The sequence below is a fragment of the Lactuca saligna genome, chromosome 3 (assembly GCF_052625555.1).
Source record: "Lactuca saligna cultivar CGN05327 chromosome 3, ASM5262555v1, whole genome shotgun sequence".
NCBI classification, from domain to species: domain Eukaryota; kingdom Viridiplantae; phylum Streptophyta; class Magnoliopsida; order Asterales; family Asteraceae; genus Lactuca; species Lactuca saligna.
This window is the reverse complement of record NC_136419.1, coordinates 174,943,492-174,950,927: the sequence shown is the minus strand read 5'-3', so window position 1 is coordinate 174,950,927 and position 7,436 is coordinate 174,943,492.

The following is a 7,436-nucleotide window of genomic DNA, read 5'->3' as shown; positions in this document are numbered from 1 at the left end:
AACCTGCACTTCTTTCAGATAAACCCTTGAAGAGGATTTTTAAAAATCCGTTCCATTGAGGACGAAGGCACGACTTCTTGAATTTAGACATCGTCGTAGGGATTTCTGTGTATCCCATGTTATAAAACATGGAGAAGAGTTGACTCATGCTGATTGAATTAGGGTTAACCCTCGATTCGTCAGGTTCAAACCCTAGAAGCCAACAGAAGCGCTGCTAGTTGATAGAGGATTTGTTATCCAGAATGTCGAAGTAGATCCGATCAACTGATTTGTCGTAGTGGGCGTTGGAGAAAATCTGTGAAAGGCGCTCCATTGGAACGATTTCAACCTTTGATAGAGCAAGAATGAGTGGAGAGTATTTGAGACACTCCACTATCGGATACATAAATGCATCATAGGATATTGGGTTGAGATCTATGACAAGGCTTTATTGTGGTCGGATGGGAAGAATGGTTGAGCGGGAAGAGGTTTCATGGACGGAGGAGGAATCTGCCATTGTTGAATGCTTCAAGGAAGAAGAGAAACAGTAGCAAAAAAATTGTCTGTGAGGTTTTAGGAGTGCGATGAAGAGAAGAAATGGCCGGGGTTGAACCCTTTATATCAGTTATGGATGAGAGAGAAACATTCGCCCCCAAATCTTCTCGGAACTCGGAACGGTGCTTGATGTGATTGAAAATTGACAGTTAGCGTCCCCGATGATTACGCATGAGAGAGAATATTGTTCCTGTTTGCACGCGCGCTCATCAAATCACTATTGAAGCCGTTACTCTGTCGGCTGAGTCAGCACCTTATTTGTTAAATAACTGTCATCCAAACAAGAGATAAGGACGGAATCGAACCAGACTTTTGGAAATCAAAGATTTTCGTGCATAGAGTGACAAATGATAAAGAAATAAAACAATGTCTATGTGGGGATATGTGATGTCAATGTAGACACAAAACAATGGATCCCGGGCACGAATCTCTTCCTTCAAAGTCAAGAGAGACTTTAAAGTGTCTGTATGGATTCCCATTGAATTACGATCAATCACTTGTTAAGAAATGTTGAAAGGCATCTTTTGATAAGGCTTAAAAGGGTGCCATTCGCTTCAGTTTAGAATCCTGGACCTTGACATAAGATCGAGACCAAATGAAGTACCTGTGAGACCGATGTGGTATGTTGAACAAGTAGGTTGGGATATATGTATAGTGACTTGCTGGAGATGTTTGTTTGTGAAATCTCAAAAGATTAAAACTGGATTCTAAGGGAAGAAATGTCATGGTGATTAACAATTTCATAAGAATCACACAAAGGAAAGAGATGTCATGATACAACTACAAATGTAATTGTTTACCGTCAATTCATGTTAGGTATTGAATTTTGGGTTTCACTTAGCACGTAGTGACACGAGGCTAAGATCATAAACACAGAGATTGTGTAACCATAAACCTCAGTGGTTATTTCTGAGAGTCTCAAGGGTTACTATATGGGAGCGAAATATGATGGAGAAAAATATTGAGGTGGTGAAAAGAAACCAAAGTACCTCTGCTAAATCAGGGTTTAGGAAACCCTAACCAATTTCGAAAATCAGGGTTCAAGAACCCTAATTTCGAAAATTCAAGCTTCCTAGGGTTTATTGGCCATAAACCCTAATTTTCCAAGTTTATACATTTGTATCATGCTAATTGAAAACAAAAAACCAATGGCTCTGATACCACTGTTGGGTTTTGTACAAACAATCCTATATGTGCATGCAACCCTAGAATTGGATCTATGTTTTTACTATTAGATACACAACATTATGAACACATAAAGAAACCCTAATACTAGCATATAAGTAATCATATTAACATAAGAATAGGTTTATAATATTACCTTGATTGTTATGTAGCAATAACAATCCCAAATCTCCTTGTATTGACTTTGGAAGGCTTAGAGTCACAAGTGTCACTCCTCTAATGGATTACAAACACCAAGAGCAAATGGAGAAGGTATAAAGAGAGAGGAGAGAGGTTAGAATTCGTCGTTAGATGCTCTAGGGATCAAGTGCACGAATTCTAAGGCCTTAGGGGTCTTTATATATGGTTAGGATTAGGGTTTTAGTCCTAATCCTTATCTAGTTGCTTGTCCACCAAGCAACCATAAGATAAGTCTTAGAAACCCTTATCCTAGTCGAATTCTAAGGCATTATCATCTTAAATTCGTTCACCCTATATTTAAGATAATCCTTACCTTATTTTGTAACTATCACATAATTACAATTCAGCCCCTCTAGTTTAATTAATTACACTTGATCACAAAATTAATTCTTAATTAATTATTGACCAATAATAATTAAACAAATATGATTTCTCCTTTAATATATTATTCTTATAACATATTAATAAATCATATTATCCTCTCTCTATATATATTTCTCCAATCAAGTTGCTTCGGTGAAGGCAACCCAAAAGGTCCATGCACCATCGGGTCAAGTACATACCAAAATAGTTATAGACTTAGACACTAATCTAACATGGACAACATGCAGCAGCATGCTTCTAGGGACGCTTAACTAGTATAAAGTGTGAGAATGATACCTGCCCCATTGATATTTAAATAAGAAGAGAAGTAAAAGAAAGAAAATATTTTTGGAGATTTGAAATTTTTGAAAAGAGAAAAACCAAACAAAACAAAAACAAACAAAAATAAAAAAAATTTGAACCGAACGTGAAATGGACCGAACGCTCGGTTCATTTCGGTTCCTAAAAAAATATTTTTGGATTTTTGGAAAACAACTATACATAAGTATAAAACCATAGACAACACCTTTTTGAGATTGAGCGAAAACATGTGCAATGGGACCGAACCGAAATAGACCGAGCGTTCAGTTCATTTCGGTTCCAATGTGAACCGAACCCGAAATAGACCGAGCGTTCGGTTCATTTCGCTTCCAACTGTTAGCTTTGAGATGGTGTTTTTGGTGCCGACTCCGATTCCATCATTCCTAGACCTTGAAGGATTTGATTGAAACTAGCTTCAGGTAGGTCTTTGGTGAAGATATTGGCCAGTTGATCAGTGGTTCGAACAAAGTGAATTTCGACATTTCCATCCTCCACATGATCCTTAACAAAGTGATACCTCAGTGCTATATGCTTGGTCTTGGAGTGTTTCACTGCGTTATGACAGATCCTAATTGCACTTTCTGAATCGCAATATAGTGGGATATTTTTCATGTTGAGTCCATAATCACGGAGTTGGCTTTGGATCCAAATGACTTGAGATGTACAAGAGGTAGCTGCGATGTACTCTGCTTCGGCTGTAGAAAGAGAAACACATGTTTGTTTCTTTGACTGCCAGCTGACCAACTTCCCGTCAAAGAATCGGCAGCCTCCTGTGGTGCTTTTCCTATCTAAACCACATCCTCCAAGGTCTGCATCTGAGAAGGCTTGAACGAAGAAGCCTGAGTTTGATGGATACCATAAACCGAGGGAGGTGGTTCGTTTCAGATACCGGAGTATATTTTTCACTGCAAGCATATGTGGTTCACAAGGATTCTCCTGAAACCTAGCACAATAACATACATAAAACATTATATCAGGCCTGCTAGCAGTAAGGTACATTAAGGACCCAATCATCTGGCGGTACAACGTAATATCAACTGCCGATTTTTCCAAGGAGGGTGTGAGTTTGGTGCCGAATGCCATTGGAACTTTGACCTTTGACTCTCCCATCATGCCAAATTCGGCAAGAAGAGTTTTGGTGTATGCTTCCTGGTTGATAAAGATGCCTTCGGGTCCCTGTCTAATATTCAAACCAAGAAAAAAGTTAATCGGACCCATTGAGCTCATTTCAAATTTAGTCTCCATTAGCTTTCTGAATTCAGCTGTTAAGTTGGGGTTCATTGAGCCAAAGATGATATCATCGACATAGATTTGAACAATCATAAGGTGGTTACCTTCCTTCTTACGAAAGAAGGTTGGGTCAACCGAACCTTGTTTGAATTTGGACATCTTTAAAAACTTAGTTAGCGTTTCATACCAGGCCCTAGGTGCTTGTTTCAGACCGTAAACTGCCTTGTCTAGAATATAACAATGATTTGGGTACTTTTCATTGACAAAACTAGGAGGTTGCTCCACGTAAACCGTTTCTTTAAGTTCTCAATTCAGAAAAGCGCATTTTACATCCATTTGGTAGACCTCGAAGTTTTTGTGTGCAGCATAGGCAAGAAATATTCGAACAGATTCCAGCCTTGCAACTGGAGCGAAAGTCTCTTCGTAATCAATTCCTTCTTCTTGGCAGTATCCTTTCACAACTAGACGAGCTTTTTTTCTTATTACATTGCCTTCCTTGTCCATTTTATTTCTAAAGACCCATTTGAGACCAACAACTGAGGCATCTTGAGGAGTTGGAATGAGACACCAAACTTTATTTCTTTCGAACTCATTAAGTTCGTCTTGCATAGCTTGAACTTAATCAGAGTGATCAAGTGCAGTGTTTACTATCTTTGGTTCAACTTTTGAGACGAAAGAGTTAAACATACAGAACTCTACTTTTGAAAATAAAGAAGTTTGCTTTGCCTTCAGTTGAGATCGGGTCAACACCTTTTTACAGACATTACTCATAACCTGTGAAACAGGATGATCTCTAGTCCATTTGACAAGAGGAGGGTAATTTGGATCATAGGATGGATCCAAGTCAGCGTTCACCATCTCTTCTAATTCAGATTGACTGTCTTCGTCATAAAACATATCGACATTCTCCGCCTCGAGTGATGAGCTTTCCGGTGTGGTTGGTGTTTCTGGTGCTACAGGACTTTCGGGTGTGGTTGTGCTCTCGGGCTGTGTAGAGCTCTCTGGCAGTGTTAAGCTTTCGGGTGCTACAGTACCTTCGGGTACAGTAGAGCTTTCGGGTGCGACAGTACCTTCGGGTGCAGTAGAGCTTTCGGGTGCTACAGTACCTTCGGGTGCAGTAGAGCTTTCGGGTGCTACAGTACCTTCGGATGCAGTAGAGCTTTTGGGTGCAATAGGAATAGAGTGCTCCCCCTCAACTGGTACGCTTAGTTGTTTTGAAGAAGATGGATTCTCCCCCTCAACTGAAGCGCCTTGCTGAGGAGGTTTGTTTGGAACTTGCTCTCCTTTACCCATTCGTTCAGTGGCGTCTTCAACGATTTGCTTCAGATGGTTGATTTTGTTGTCTGCTGCCTTGGCTTCCGAGAGAGTAGCTTTCTCAGGTTCATCCAATAACTCCACAAACTACTCAAACAAATTAGCAATCGAGGCCGTGACATGACCTGTTTGAGTGAAAATTTCTCCTATTGCTTCTTCAGTAGCCTTTATCCTTTTGATGTAGCTATCATCGAAAGTCACATAATATGTCTCTTCGATCTTCCTTGAACGCTTATTTAAGACCCGATATGCTTTTAAAGTAAGAGAGTATCCCAGAAAAATCCCTTCATCAGCTTTAACATCGAACTTGTTATGATGTTCTCTAGAGTTGAAGATGAAGCATCGTGAGCCGAATACATGGAAGAATTTAACGTTCGGCTTCCTGTTGTTGATGATCTCATAAGGAGTAAGAGAGAAACGCTTGTTGAGATATGACCTGTTTTGCGTGAAACATGCTGCAGAAATAGCGTCAGCCCAGAAATATAATGGTAATGAAGCAAAACTTAGCATGGTTCGGGCCGCCTCACACAAAGATCGGTTTCGTCTTTCGACAATTCCGTTTTGTTGAGGGGTGTAGGGAGCTGAGAAGTTGTGACTGGTTCCTTTTTCTGCTAAAAAGTCTTTAAATTCTTTATTTTTGAATTCCAGCCCATTGTCGCTTCTGATGTTGCGGACGACTTTCCTCAGCTGCACTTCAACCTGCTTGATAAACATCTTCAGCTAGAGAGTAGCCTCAGATTTATGCTTCAGAAAGAACACCCATGTAAAACGTGAAAAGTCATCAATAATAACAAGAATATACTTGCTACCGCCAATGCTTTCGATAGAAGATGGACCACACAAGTCAATGTGAATTAACTCAAGTGGTTCGACGACTTTAGTGTTTATGATGGATGGGTGACTTTGACGACTCTGCTTCCCGATTTCACACGCAACACACAAATGTTCTCGATCAAACTTGAGCAATGGAAGACCCCTAACATGACCTCCTGTGACAAGTTTGTTCATATCCTTGAAATTGAGATGGGAGAGCCTACGGTGCCACAGCCAGCTTTCGTCAGAATGTGCTTCGGATAATAGATAGATAGCTGGGTTTCCTTTGATAGGTTTGAGATTGAGAGGAAACATTTCGCCTTTGCGCTCCGATTTGAGAATTACTCTTTTTGTTTTCTTCTCTATTATTTCCGAACCCTCATCATCAAACGAAACTTTAAGACCGGTACCTCCAACAAGCTGAGATACACTGATGAGATTATGCTGTAGTCCTTCAACGTATGGAACTTTTCTAATCGTGAAGTCTCCATTTGTTATCATCCCATAACCTTTAATCGTGCCATATGAGTTGTTCCCGAACTTGACATTCCCGCCGTTTAGAAGTGATCGAAATTCCCTCAGCTCTTCCTTCCTTCCTGTCATGTGACGTGAGCAGCCACTGTCAATATACCATTCTTCTTCGAACTGCTCGTCACTGATAACCTTCTTGATCAATTCATCTAGCTCATTGATCTGCACGCTGAGAGGTTTTGCTGTGAAGCATAGGTCCTCTCGCTCCTTGGAGTCTTCATTCCCACCATCCGTATTGTATCCCCTCATTTGAGATACATATGTCACCATCAAACACTTCCCACCTCTTTCTTCACTTCTTGCAACGTATGCCTCTCCATGAGATGGTTTCCTGACCTCATCATCCTCTGAGTCGGATGACCAGACCTGCACTCCACCGAACTCATCATCCGCTGCCGAACCCTGCACAATTAAAGCATTCATTGAAGGGTTAGCAGTAGCTTTCTTTCTCTTGATCTCTTCCAGCTTTTTCATCAACAAGGCCTCTTCATCTTTTTCCTCATCCTTCTCTGCCATTTTCTTTAGAACGCAATCTTTGGCATAGTGGTTCTTTCCTCCACAATGGTAGCAATTCACACCTGAATCTTCTTCAACTTTCGCCTCTTTCTTTGGTTCCTCTGTCTTTGGCTCCTCCCTAACCTTTTCAAAACTATAGCTTCCCTGCTAGTTTCGGTTCTTATTGGTAGGAAATCTCTTCTTGATAAACCTCTTCGGATTAGACACCATCATTGCATAATCTTCAGAAGTAAGATCATAGTCTTCTAGGTTCATATCTTCATCTTCTACCACATTTTTGCTTTTAGATAGGAGGGCCAAGGACCCCAAACTTGAGACCACATTCTTCTCTTGCATGACAATCTTTTCTTGGAATTTCAAAATTCCCACCAGCTTTGCCAGCGAATAAGACTTGAACTGCTCGTGAGCTTTGACTGTAGACACAACAGCTCTCCATTCAGATCTTAGGC